The 12,282-nt window shown below is 41.9% G+C and overlaps 1 pseudogene; it reads left to right on the forward strand.

The window, feature by feature from the left end:
• Window positions 1-6,128: 6,128 nt before the first annotated feature.
• Window positions 6,129-9,020, forward strand: LOC130869111 (polypyrimidine tract-binding protein 3-like; annotated as a pseudogene).
• Window positions 9,021-12,282: the final 3,262 nt, after the last annotated feature.

A 12,282-nucleotide genomic window follows, 5' to 3' on the forward strand; every position in this document is an offset into this window, starting at 1 on the left:
AGTAACTGGAAATGACTGAACCATGTTTGCCATGGGGGCCTGTGAGGCCCCCCCCTCTCATGTTTCCCGTCTGTATCAGGTTGCCTTGTCTATCTCTTGTAGACCTGCACTCATTCGTCCAGTGTCTGCCCTTTCCACATCTTCTACATAAACCTGAAGGCTGAGTCCTCCTATTTCTGTTATTTCTAGAAGATGCATTATTATTATTTCTGAAAATCCGTTGTCTACAATTCCTTTTCATATGACCCATTTTGCCACAATTAAAACATTTGGTATTCTGATGTCTCCTTTTACCATTGGAAATTGCTTCTTCTACCCATGCTTCAGTGCCATAGTCAAATGTATCAACATCTAGTGTATGCAAGACCCATTCTTCTAATGGCGCTGATCTGAGCTTTAAAGGTCCCAAAATCCTTTTGCATTCCACATTTGCATTTTCATAAGCCAAAGTCTCGATCATTATACGTCTTGCTTCTGGGTCAGATATCCCTATTTGTACAGCTTTAGTTATTCTTTGTAAAAAGTCACTAAAGTGTTCTCTTTGACCCTGTTTAACTCTGACAAATGATTCCATCCTCTGTCCTGGGTCTTGCACCCTGTCCCAAGCCCTTAAGGCTGCTGTAGTACACACAGAGAGTATGTTTTCATCCAAATTAGCTTGTTCCTGAGGCTCAGAAAATAGCCCCTCTCCCAAAATTTGATCTATGGAAATCTCAATTCCCTTTGCTCTTTCTTGCTGTTCTAAAAGTCTAGCCTCTTGCCTGAATAAGCATTTCCATTTCAATTGCGTTCCACTCTCAAGGACAGCAGAGCTCAGTTGAAACCAGTCATTGGGCGTGACCTTATTAGTGGTAGCCCAAGATCTTAGCATCTCTTTAACAAAAGAGGCATTCATTCCAAAAGTCATTACAGCCTGTTTAATTTCTTTGAGATCATTCATACGGACAGGTTCCCATGTATCTTCCTTGATGACCCTAGGGTTTCTGGAACCAACTACTTTCTCAGTTGTTACAACTGGAAAGGCAGGTAGAACTGTAGGTAGAGCTTTGTGGGAATTGTCCCGGAGGGATTTACCCACAGATTTAGTTAAAATATGCCTTTCTACCTCTTGCTCTTCTTCCTCAGAATTTAGAAATTCCTCAATCTTTTCAATTCTATTCACCATTGCCTTCTTTAATGTCTGAATCTCCTGTCCAGAATTATGTTCTAAAGCCTTCATTGAGGATTCTAAAGTATGAAGTTTGTCCATTACAGATAATGTCTCATCTTTGGACATAATTTTTATAGCATATACCGTGCCTTCTTGTATAGATAATCTTTCTGTCAATCTGTCATAAGCTTTAGACAAAATCCGATTGTCACATTCAGCAGTTTTGATTCTCTCAGTTAATGTTTCTGTTCCTACTGAAAGGGACTGAAGCTTACGATCCAAATCAGCTGTTCCTTCTTCCACAGTAATGAATTTCTCCTTAATATCAGCCATTAATGTTTCAGAAAGGGACTGAAGCTTACGATCCAAATCAGCTGTTCTCTCTTCCATAGTAATGAATTTCTCCTTAACATCAGCCTGTACCTCTTCTAAATTTTTTTCAGTTTGTCGAGTTGTGTTAAACAAAGATCTGTTCTCTGCCTGGAGAACTTCAAACTGATTTTTGAGAAGATTGTTGTCATTCTCAATTGTTTTTAAGCGTTCAACCTCGTCTCGTAAAGACTTTATCATATTTCTATTATCAAACCATACAGTACCAAGGAAAACTACGAATCCCAGAAAGATCCATATCTGTGGGCTGACAGACACTTCTTGTAAAATCTCCCACATGGTACAACTGAAAAGGCTGTTAAAGTCTTGAATGGTAATGTTTTCAGACATTTTTCTTATTTATAAAAGAAAATTATGTACCTGTAATGAAGTTTTCCTGCCAGTGGTGGCTAAAGAAATGCACCTGAGTCCACGTGGTCTAAGCCAGAGCCGGTCTGAAACAATTAACTCAAAACAAAAATTATTGTACTGCCTGTTAAGGGAAGGGGTTGGTGGCTTTTACTTCAAAACTGCGGGTGCTTCACTTAAATCAGGCAGTGAGGGTTTGGAAGAAGCAGGGAGCTATTAACTGCTCTGTGGGGGGTTGCTGCTCTGTGACTGTAGTGGCCTGGAGTGGGGGAAGGGAAAGCGAGCAGGGAGCGCGCTGTAAATCGCCTTCCTGAGCTCAGGCAACTAGCCGGGAAAGGTGGAGCTTGCGCCCCCCCTGTGCCGGGTCGGGGGCAAAATAGCCCGACGTCGGGACGCCAAATGTGGCGGCGCAAATGAATGTAGACAGATTATATAGATATATAGAGCTTTAATAAGGAAATAAACTTACAGGACCACAGGTTCCCGCGGTGTACCGGAAAAGCGGAGCAAAAGAAAAAGGGCTGCTGGGCTCACGCCCGGCAGATTTATCCGTAAACATTAGCCCGAGGCGAACACGCCCCCATGGGTGGGGCTATGTCCCTACAATTCCTGGCAATCCCATAATTGCTCTCAAAAGGTAGATTTGGTGCCCTTTACTGGCAAAAAAGAAGAGGCGTGAGAGATGGTTCAGTGCTTAAGAGCATTGCCTGCTCTTAGAACCTCCTGAAATCAATTGCAGGCAACCACATAATGATTCACAACCATCTGCCATGAGGTCTTGTGCCCTCTTTTGGCTACAGTAAGAAAAGCTGGAGAGATAGGTCAGTGGTTAAGAACATTGGCTGCCCTTCCGAAGGTCAGAAGTTTGATTCCTGGCTACCAAATAATTGCTCTCAAAAGGAGGTTTGGCGCCCTCTACTGGCACCACGAGGAAGAGGCAAGAGAGATGGCTCTGTGGTAAAGAGCATTGCCTGCTGAGTTTGATGAGACCACATACAGACATAGAGTCAGGGCCAAGGGCCAGGGTCCGCGTTGTTGTGACTGAATGAGGCAAAAGCTTTTGTTAGGATGTTAAAGGCTCACAGCTCTATCACCATGAGCCAGCGTGCTTCAGAGACAACACCAAGGAGAGTAAGGCAAGATGACTAGAAGAAGAAAATACAGGCATGTTCATGTTCCTGAAGAAGAACTCACATCCAAGACATCCAAAGGACGACAAACACCAGCAAAAGGTGTACCAATTTTAAGCCAGAGAAACAATTTATCTAGACCTCCTCTATGAGGTACACGAACGGCCAATAGGTCCACGGAGACCCCTGTACTCCACGTGTTAGGGAAATGGAGATGTGATCCACACACCACATTGAGTAAACCTGGTTTAGTAAAAGAAGCTGAGAAACGGGTTGGAGAGATGGCTCAGTGGTTAAGAGCATTGCCTGCTCTTCCAAAGGTCAGAAGTTCGATTCCTGGGAATCACATAGTTGCTCTCAAAATGAGGTTTGGTGCCGTCTACTGGCAACAGAGGGGAGATGCAGGAGAGATGGCTCAGTGGTTAAGAGCATTACCTGCTCTTCCAAAGTTCAGAAGTTCGATTCCTGGAAATCACATAATTGCTCTCAAAATGAGGTTTGGTGCCCTCTACTGGCAACAGAAGGAAGAGGCAGGAGAGATGGCTCAGTGGTTAAGAGCATTGCCTGCTGAGGTTGATGAGGCCAAGTGGACACATACAGCCAGGGCCCCCGTTGTTGTCTCAGAATCAGGCAAAACATTTTGTTAGGATAATAAAGACTCACAGCTCTATCACCATGAGCCTGCATGCTTCAGGGACACCACCAAGCAGAATGAGGAAAGATGGTTAGAAGAAGAAAATACAGGCATGTTCATGTTCCTTAAGAAGAACTCACATCCAAGACATCCAAAGGACGACAAACACCAGCAAAAGGTTTACCAATTTAAAGCCAGACAAACAATTTATCTAGACTTCATCTATGAGGTACGCGAACGGCCAATATGTCCATGGAGACCCCTGTACTCCACATGTTAGTGGAATGCAGATATGATCCACACACCACATTGAGTAAACCTGGTTTAGTTCAAGAAGTTGAAAAACGGGTTGGAGAGATGGCTCAGTGGTTAAGAACATTGCCTGCTCTTCCAACCTCCTGAACTGAATTCCAGGCAACCACATAATGGCTCACAACCATCTGCAATGAGGTCTTGTGCCCTCTTTTGGATACAGAAAGAAGAGCTGGGGAGATAGCTCAGTGGTTAAGAGCTTTGCCTGCCCTTCCAAAGGTCAGAAGTTCGATTCCTGGCAACCAAATAATTGCTCTCAAAAGGAGGTTTGGTGCCCTCTACTGGCAACAGAAGGAAGATGCAAGAGAGATGGCTCAATGGTTAAGAGAATTGCCTGCTCTTCCAACCTCCTGAATTCAATTCCAGGCGACCACATAATGGGTCACAACCATCTGCCATGAGGTCTTGTGCCCTCTTTTGGCTACAGTAAGAAGAGCTGGAGAGATAGCTCAGTGGTTAAGAGCATTGGTTGCCCTTCCAAAGGTCAGAAGTTCGATTCCTGGGAACCATGTAATTGCTCTCAAAAGGAGGTTTGGCGCCCTCTATTGGCAACAGAAGGAAGAGGCAGGAAAGATGGCTCTGTGGTAAAGAGCTCTGCCTACTGAGTTTGATGAGGCCAAGAACAGACATAGAGTCGGGGCACAGGGCCAGGGCCCACGTTGTTGTGACTGAATGAGGCAAAAGCTCTTGTTAGGATGTTAAAGACTCACAGCTCTATCACCATGAGCCAGCGTGCTTCAGAGACAACACCAAGGAGAGTAAGGCAAGATGGCTAGAAGAAGAAAATATTGGCATGTTCATGTGCCTGAAGAAGAACTCATATCCAAGACAATCAAAGGACTACAAACACCAGCAAAATGTTAACCTATTTAAAGCCAGAGAAACAATTTATCTAGACCTCCTCTATGAGGTACATGAATGGCCAATAGGTCCATGCAGTCCCCTGTACTCCACATGTCAGGGAAATGGAGATGTGATCCACACACCACATTGACTAAAGCTGGTTTAGTAAAAGAAGTTGAAAAACGGGTTGGAGAGATGGCTCAGTGGTTAAGAGCATTGCCTGCTCTTCCAAAGGTCAGAAGTTCGATTCCTGGAAATCACATAATTGCTCTCAAAAGGAGGTTTGGTGCCCTCTACTGGCAACATAAGGAAGAGGCATGAGAGATGGCTCCGTGGTTAAGATCATTGCCTCCTCTTCCAACCTCCTGAATTCAATTCCAGGCAACCACATAATGGCTCACAACCATCTGCAATGAGGTCTTGTGCCCTCTTTGGGATACAGAAAGAAGAGCTGGGGAGATAGCTCAGTGGTTAAGAGCTTTGCCTGCCCTTCCACAGGTCAGAAGTTCGATTCCTGGCAACCACATAATTGCTCTCAAAAGGAGGTTTGGTGCCCTCTACTGGCAACAGAAGGAAGATGCAAGAGAGATGGCTCAATGGTTAAGAGAATTGCCTGCTCTTCCAACCTCCTGAATTCAATTCCAGGCGACCACATAATGGGTCACAACCATCTGCCATGAGGTCTTGTGCCCTCTTTTGGCTACCGTAAGAAGAGCTGGAGAGATAGCTCAGTGGTTAAGAGCATTGGTTGCCCTTCCAAAGGTCAGAAGTTCGATTCCTGGCAACCACATAATTGCTCTCAAAAGGAGGTTTGGTGCCCTCTACTGGCACCACAAGGAAGAGGCAGGAAAGATGGCTCTGTGGTAAAGAGCTCTGCCTGCTGAGTTTGATGAGGCCAAGAACAGACATAGAGTCGGGGCACAGGGCCAGGGCCCGCGTTGCTGTGACTGAATGAGGCAAAAGCTCTTGTTAGGATGTTAAAGACTCACAGCTCTATCACCATGAGCCAGCGTGCTTCAGAGACAACACCAAGGAGAGTAAGGCAAGATGGCTAGAAGAAGAAAATTTTGGCATGTTCATGTGCCTTAAGAAGAACTCATATCCAAGACAATCAAAGGACTACAAACACCAGCAAAATGTTAACCTATTTAAAGCCAGAGAAACAATTTATCTAGACCTCCTCTATGAGGTACATGAATGGCCAATAGGTCCATGCAGACCCCTGTACTCCACACGTCATGGAAATGGAGATGTGATCCACACACCACATTGACTAAAGCTGGTTTAGTAAAAGAAGTTGAAAAACGGGTTGGAGCTTCCTTCCACCTCCGACCGGCCGGAGCTGCGGAGCGGCTCCGCTCGCCGGTCCCCGGAGCCGCCGCTTGCTTTCCCCCCACCCCCGCCCGCGGCGAGCCCGTCAATCCCCGCACGACGCGCTCCTCCATCTGGGCCATGGATGGCGGGGATCTGATGAGCTTCTTTCTCCTGGTGTCATTAACGGACCTTCTACCATGAGCAATTCTACTCCTTCTGCAGGTGTGTATGCTAATGGGAATGACAACAAGAAATTTAAAGGAGATAGACCTCCCTGTTCGCCTTCCCGTGTTCTCCATCTTCGCAAAATTCCATGTGATGTCACCGAAGCAGAGGTCATATCATTAGGTCTACCATTTGGCAAAGTAACTAATCTTTTGATGTTGAAAGGAAAAAGCCAGGCCTTTTTAGAAATGGCTTCTTAAGAAGCTGCTGTTACTATGGTAAATTATTACACTCCTGTTACTCCTCATCTACGAAGTCAGCCTGTTTATATCCAGTATTCCAATCACCGAGAACTTAAGACTGACAATCTGCCTAATCAGGCTAGAGCCCAAGCTGCACTGCAGGCTGTCAGTGCTGTACAGTCAGGAAACCTGTCCCTTCCTGGAGCTCCTTCCAGTGAAGGCACAGTGCTACCTGGGCAGAGTCCTGTGCTCCGGATAATTATTGAAAACCTATTTTACCCTGTCACTTTGGAAGTTCTTCATCAGATATTTTCTAAATTTGGCACAGTCTTGAAGATTATCACCTTTACAAAGAATAATCAGTTTCAAGCCTTGCTTCAGTATGCTGACCCACTGAATGCACATTATGCCAAAATGGCTTTGGATGGCCAGAATATCTATAATGCATGCTGCACTCTGCGTATTGACTTCTCCAAACTCACCAGCCTTAATGTGAAATACAATAATGACAAAAGCAGAGACTTTACTCGCATAGACCTTCCTACTGGAGATGGTCAGCCACCCCTTGAACCTCCTATGGCTGCTGCTTTTGGTGCACCAGGTATAATTTCCTCTCCATATGCAGGGGCTGCTGGATTTGCCCCCACCATTGGATTTCCTCAAGCTACAGGTCTGTCTGTTCCAGCTGTTCCTGGAGCCCTTGGTCCCCTCACACTCACCTCCTCTGCTGTCACTGGAAGGATGGCCATTCCTGGGACAAGTGGCATACCAGGGAATTCTGTTCTGCTTGTCACCAACCTCAATCCTGATTTTATCACACCACATGGACTTTTTATCCTATTTGGAGTGTATGGTGATGTCCATCGAGTGAAGATCATGTTTAACAAGAAAGAAAACGCTTTGGTGCAGATGGCAGACGCAAGTCAAGCTCAGCTCGCAATGAACCATCTAAGTGGTCAGAGACTTTATGGAAAAGTACTTCGTGCTACACTGTCCAAACACCAAGCAGTCCAGCTCCCTAGAGAGGGACAGGAAGACCAAGGTCTGACTAAGGACTTCAGCAATAGTCCCCTGCATCGCTTTAAAAAGCCCGGCTCAAAGAACTTCCAGAATATCTTCCCGCCGTCAGCCACTCTACAACTTTCCAACATCCCCCCTTCTGTTACAATGGATGATTTGAAGAACCTTTTCATAGACGCTGGATGCTCAGTGAAGGCTTTTAAATTCTTTCAGAAGGATCGTAAGATGGCACTCATTCAGTTGGGGTCTGTGGAAGAAGCAATCCAGGCCCTTATTGAGCTTCACAATCATGATCTTGGAGAGAATCATCACCTCAGAGTTTCCTTCTCAAAGTCCACCATCTGAGCTCTCTGTGAATGTTCTCCTGAAACTGGACCATAATTTCAGTAAAGTCTTCAGGCACAAACTTTAGCAGCTCAAGACCAATTCTGCCTCTTTCACAAAAGTAACTCTTTGGGAGTTTGATTAATATTCAAGTACATTCAAAACAAGAGATATTCCTTTTTTTCTCCAATTTTTCCCACCAATGTTGATCAAAGGTTTGCTTTTCCTTTGTACTGCAGTTTCTATGAAAATAACTTTCAGGAAAAAAGATCAGGAAAATATTTTTTAAATAATTTAATTCCCTGAATTAGATTTCAAAAGGATAGACTTTGTTTAAGTTTGGGTCCAGATCAGCCTTACATGACATTTCTAGTATCCTTTGTACTTTGAGGAATTTAGGCATACAGACTTTTACAATTTCTTGATGTAATTTAAACCACTTACAACCAAGTTTTTAACTTTATGATTCAGCAATTTCCCTGTAGAAAATGATGTTCACTTATAAATTATATCAGATATTTGCATCTATTGATAGTTATTATACATAACCACATGGAGTTATATTGGAAGCAGGTTTATAAACATGCATGCTTTCTTTCAGTGATTTTTTTTTCACTGTATGTCACTCCTTTGAATAATGCATATCTTCTCTTTCAAAGACTTTTTGGAAACGCAAAGTGTTGCAATTGTCCCAGGGAAACAGAAGTGGAATTCAGCCTAGATCTGTTACAATATCAGAATAGTGAACCATTTTAGAAAAAAAATTATGTTTTGAATTTCAAAATGACATTTGTCAAGTAATGTAATATGATCTTGGAAAATTTTAAAAGAAAAGTAATCCTACTTTTTTATAATTGTTTTCAGAAAAAAAGTTTACAGTCTTAAGGAAAATATTCAGGTCTATCATATGGTTTGACAGATTTTTTAAAAGTTATTTTTGGTAAGGTCTTCTTTTAGAAAAAAATCTCAAGGGTTTTTTGTACCACTATAATCTCTAATACTCAGAATTACTGTGTATTTACTTAATTTCTTATTATGTGCCTTATTATGTGCTTAAGATATAATAGATTAGAGTTTTATCTAAATATCTAGAAAGATAAATTGTGGGCTTGGTGAGCATTCTGTTATTTCTTTCCTTGTCTTGGATTTTAAGGGTTTACCCCCCGTTTTTCATTGCAATTTTAAGTGGTTTCAATAATAGTTTCTATTCAAATTTTTGGTGCTTTGGTATAGTGATGGGCTAGGGAAGGGTGAGTGGTTTGGGAATAACTCAGTGTGCACCTGTAGGCCTCTGTTGTGACCGCTGGTTGCCTCCAGCCTTCTTGTAAAGTCAGAGCTGCAGAACTGTGTCTCAGTTCACATGTGTCTGACCTTTACCACCCGTTAGGATTTGTCTCAGGATTACTCGGTTCTTTCTCAGCACTCAAGGACTTGATTATCTTTATTAATGGAACTTCATTACTGAATGTCCACATATTTGGAATATGAGAAAGTGGGTTATTTTTTATACTCTGACCCTCTTACGTTTTTGGTTGAATGTAAGGTACATGTTAATGTTGCTTCAGTGATTATATCATGTAAAATTGTTTCTTAATATAAAACTGCTTTTGTTAATTATTCCTTCAATGCTTAATTGGTTTCTAAAATACAGGATTATCAAAGGGAAAAAAAAAGAAAAAAAGAAAAACGGGTTGGAGAGATGGCTCAGTGGTTAAGAGCATTGCCTGCTCTTCCAAAGGTCAGAAGTTCGATTCCTGGAAATCACATAATTTCTCTCAAAAGGAGGTTTGGTTCCCTCTACTGGCAACATAAGGAAGAGGCATGAGAGATGGCTCCGTGGTTAAGATCATTGCCTCCTCTTCCAACCTCCTGAATTCAATTCCAGGCAACCACATAATGGCTCACAACCATCTGCAATGAGGTCTTGTGCCCTCTTTTGGATACAAAAATAAGAGCTGGGGTGTTAGCTCAGTGGATAAGAGCTTTGGCTGCCCTTCCAAAGGTCAGAAGTTCCATTCCTTGTGGCCGCGCAAATGAATGTAGACAGATTATATAGATATATACAGCTTTAATAAGGAAATAAACTTACAGGACCACAGGTTCCCGCGGTGTACCGGAAAAGCGGAGCAAAAGAAAAAGGCCTGCTGGGCTCACGCCCGGCAGATTTATCCGTAAACATTAGCCCGAGCCGAACACGCCCCCAATGGGTGGGGCTATGTCCCTACTTCTCCCCCTTTTGTCTAAATAAGATAGAACCAAACCAAATACAACTATATACAATAATAACAAATAATAAATATAACAAACAATATTGAGGACAAAACTTTTGCTAAACATTCTATCTCAAGGAGTCTAAATAACATAGAGAGTAACTACAATTATATAATCTTCAACTCCGTCAAAGATCTGAGAAGGGAATAAATTTCACTTAACAATCGAGAGATATCCAAAATGTGCAACAATTGACAGAGACAACTGACTACCTGGGCAATCACCCAAAGTCTCGTTTGCAATGTTGAGTCAACCAACTTTGGCTAAGGCCTAACATAACTGGCATACCATTATTAAAGGCAAGGAACTTTCTTAGGACTATCCTACCCTGTCTTGGCAAGATAAGACAATCCTGTTTCATCCACTTAGGGATATTCTGTATCTTTGTCAGAAGTTGAGGTATGGGCTTTTCTTAACCCAAAGGCCAGTTCTGCCAAGAAGACAAGCTCCCAGTGGAGTGTCTTTGGTGCTCAACGTTCTCTCGGGAGTAGAGTGGTGTTGCCAGGAGTAATTGTGTCTCTTTGGCATAGAAATTTTAGGTTAGATTAAAGGCCATTTTCTACAGCTCTTCGAAGAGGCTGAAGATCATACTATCTATACTAAATATAATCTCTATGTAACTAAAAGACCTGATAAACTTAAAAATAAATATGACAAACATATAATTCTCAATACCTATCTAACTTTGAAGACTAAAAGAATAAACAACTGTGCAATATATGAAGACAATGATCTTCAACTGTAAACAATGTCATAGTATCAGAGGCAGAAATGTACAATGTAATATGGTAGATGTATCAATACAATATGGACAAAGTTATAAGCATACTCATACAAAAATAGAGGTAGGAACACTCATATTCAATATTTAACATATCAATATACAAGAAACAGTACCAGTACAATTTTCTATAGACAGTAATTCACAAATACCAATCATCCCAAAAAACCAGTTACCCCCTTCTTCTTCCTCTTCTTCTTCTTCTTATTTTTTTTTCCAAAAAAAAATATCACCCCATCCCCTCAACCCTAAACCAACCATTAAAAGATGTCCCCAACCCTGAGGGCAAACTCTGTTGGGAGAGGGGATGCCGTCCTCTAAGATTGCTTCTAGCTGACATGGGGGCGACGTTCTTCTTAGGGGGTCCTGTGAAAGCAAATGATGGTAAAATTTCCAAATTAACCTTTGACCTAAGAAAATTGTAACTAGTCTCAGAGCGTTTTGAGAAGGTCCGACCAGAGTGTTGTCAAAAATGTGCACCATTCGAAATTGTCTCTTGTAGTTGGTACCAAAAAACAGGTCTAATATTAGCGCTTTAAAAAAAAATCATGACGTCATAAAAACCAGATGGAGTTGATGTTGTGGGGCCCCATCTTCATCCTGGAAACTTCAAAGATTACTGTAGGAAAATTTGTTGCTTGTTATGGGAAATTTAAACATTAACAACAAGGACATATACTGACATATAAAGAAAGACACAGATATGAGGAAAAGCAAAGAAAGTTTAAGACATATATATATATATATATATATATATATATATATATATATATATTAATACTTACAGAACAAGTCCCTCCATCAGTAATTAAATATTAGGGGTACCTTAAATTCTTTGAAGATGGGTATTTTCCTGTGGAGATAAGAAGAGAACCCTGCCCCCAACCTATTTGTATTACTTACCATCAGTATGATTGCCATCCATGTGATTGAATTGTTATTTATCTTTCCCAACTGGCTTCTCTTCATCAAAACGAACCTTTATCAATTTTGATGGAATCCACAATTTTTCCTCACCTGTGGAGACAAGAGCAAATCCCCTTCCCCAACGCAGCACATCTCCTGGCTTCCATTGTGAGGTCAGCACATCCTTGAAATAAACTGGTTGATTTAGTTCAGTAGACTTTTCCATTATCCAATGTCTTTCTGCAGCCAATGTTCCCTTCTCATTAGCGTTGAGGAAATTCAAGGTTAACAAAGCATTATGTAACCTATTTCTGGGGGTGTTTTCCACCCCTTTCTGTTTGTTCAACATATCCTTTATAGTTCGATTTGATCTTTCTATGACTGCTTGACCTGTAGGATTGTATGGTATACCTGTAACATGCTTGATATTGTAATAATCAAAAAACCGTTTC

Source organism: Chionomys nivalis, unplaced genomic scaffold (genome assembly GCF_950005125.1).
Source record: "Chionomys nivalis unplaced genomic scaffold, mChiNiv1.1 scaffold_60, whole genome shotgun sequence".
Lineage (NCBI taxonomy): Eukaryota > Metazoa > Chordata > Mammalia > Rodentia > Cricetidae > Chionomys > Chionomys nivalis.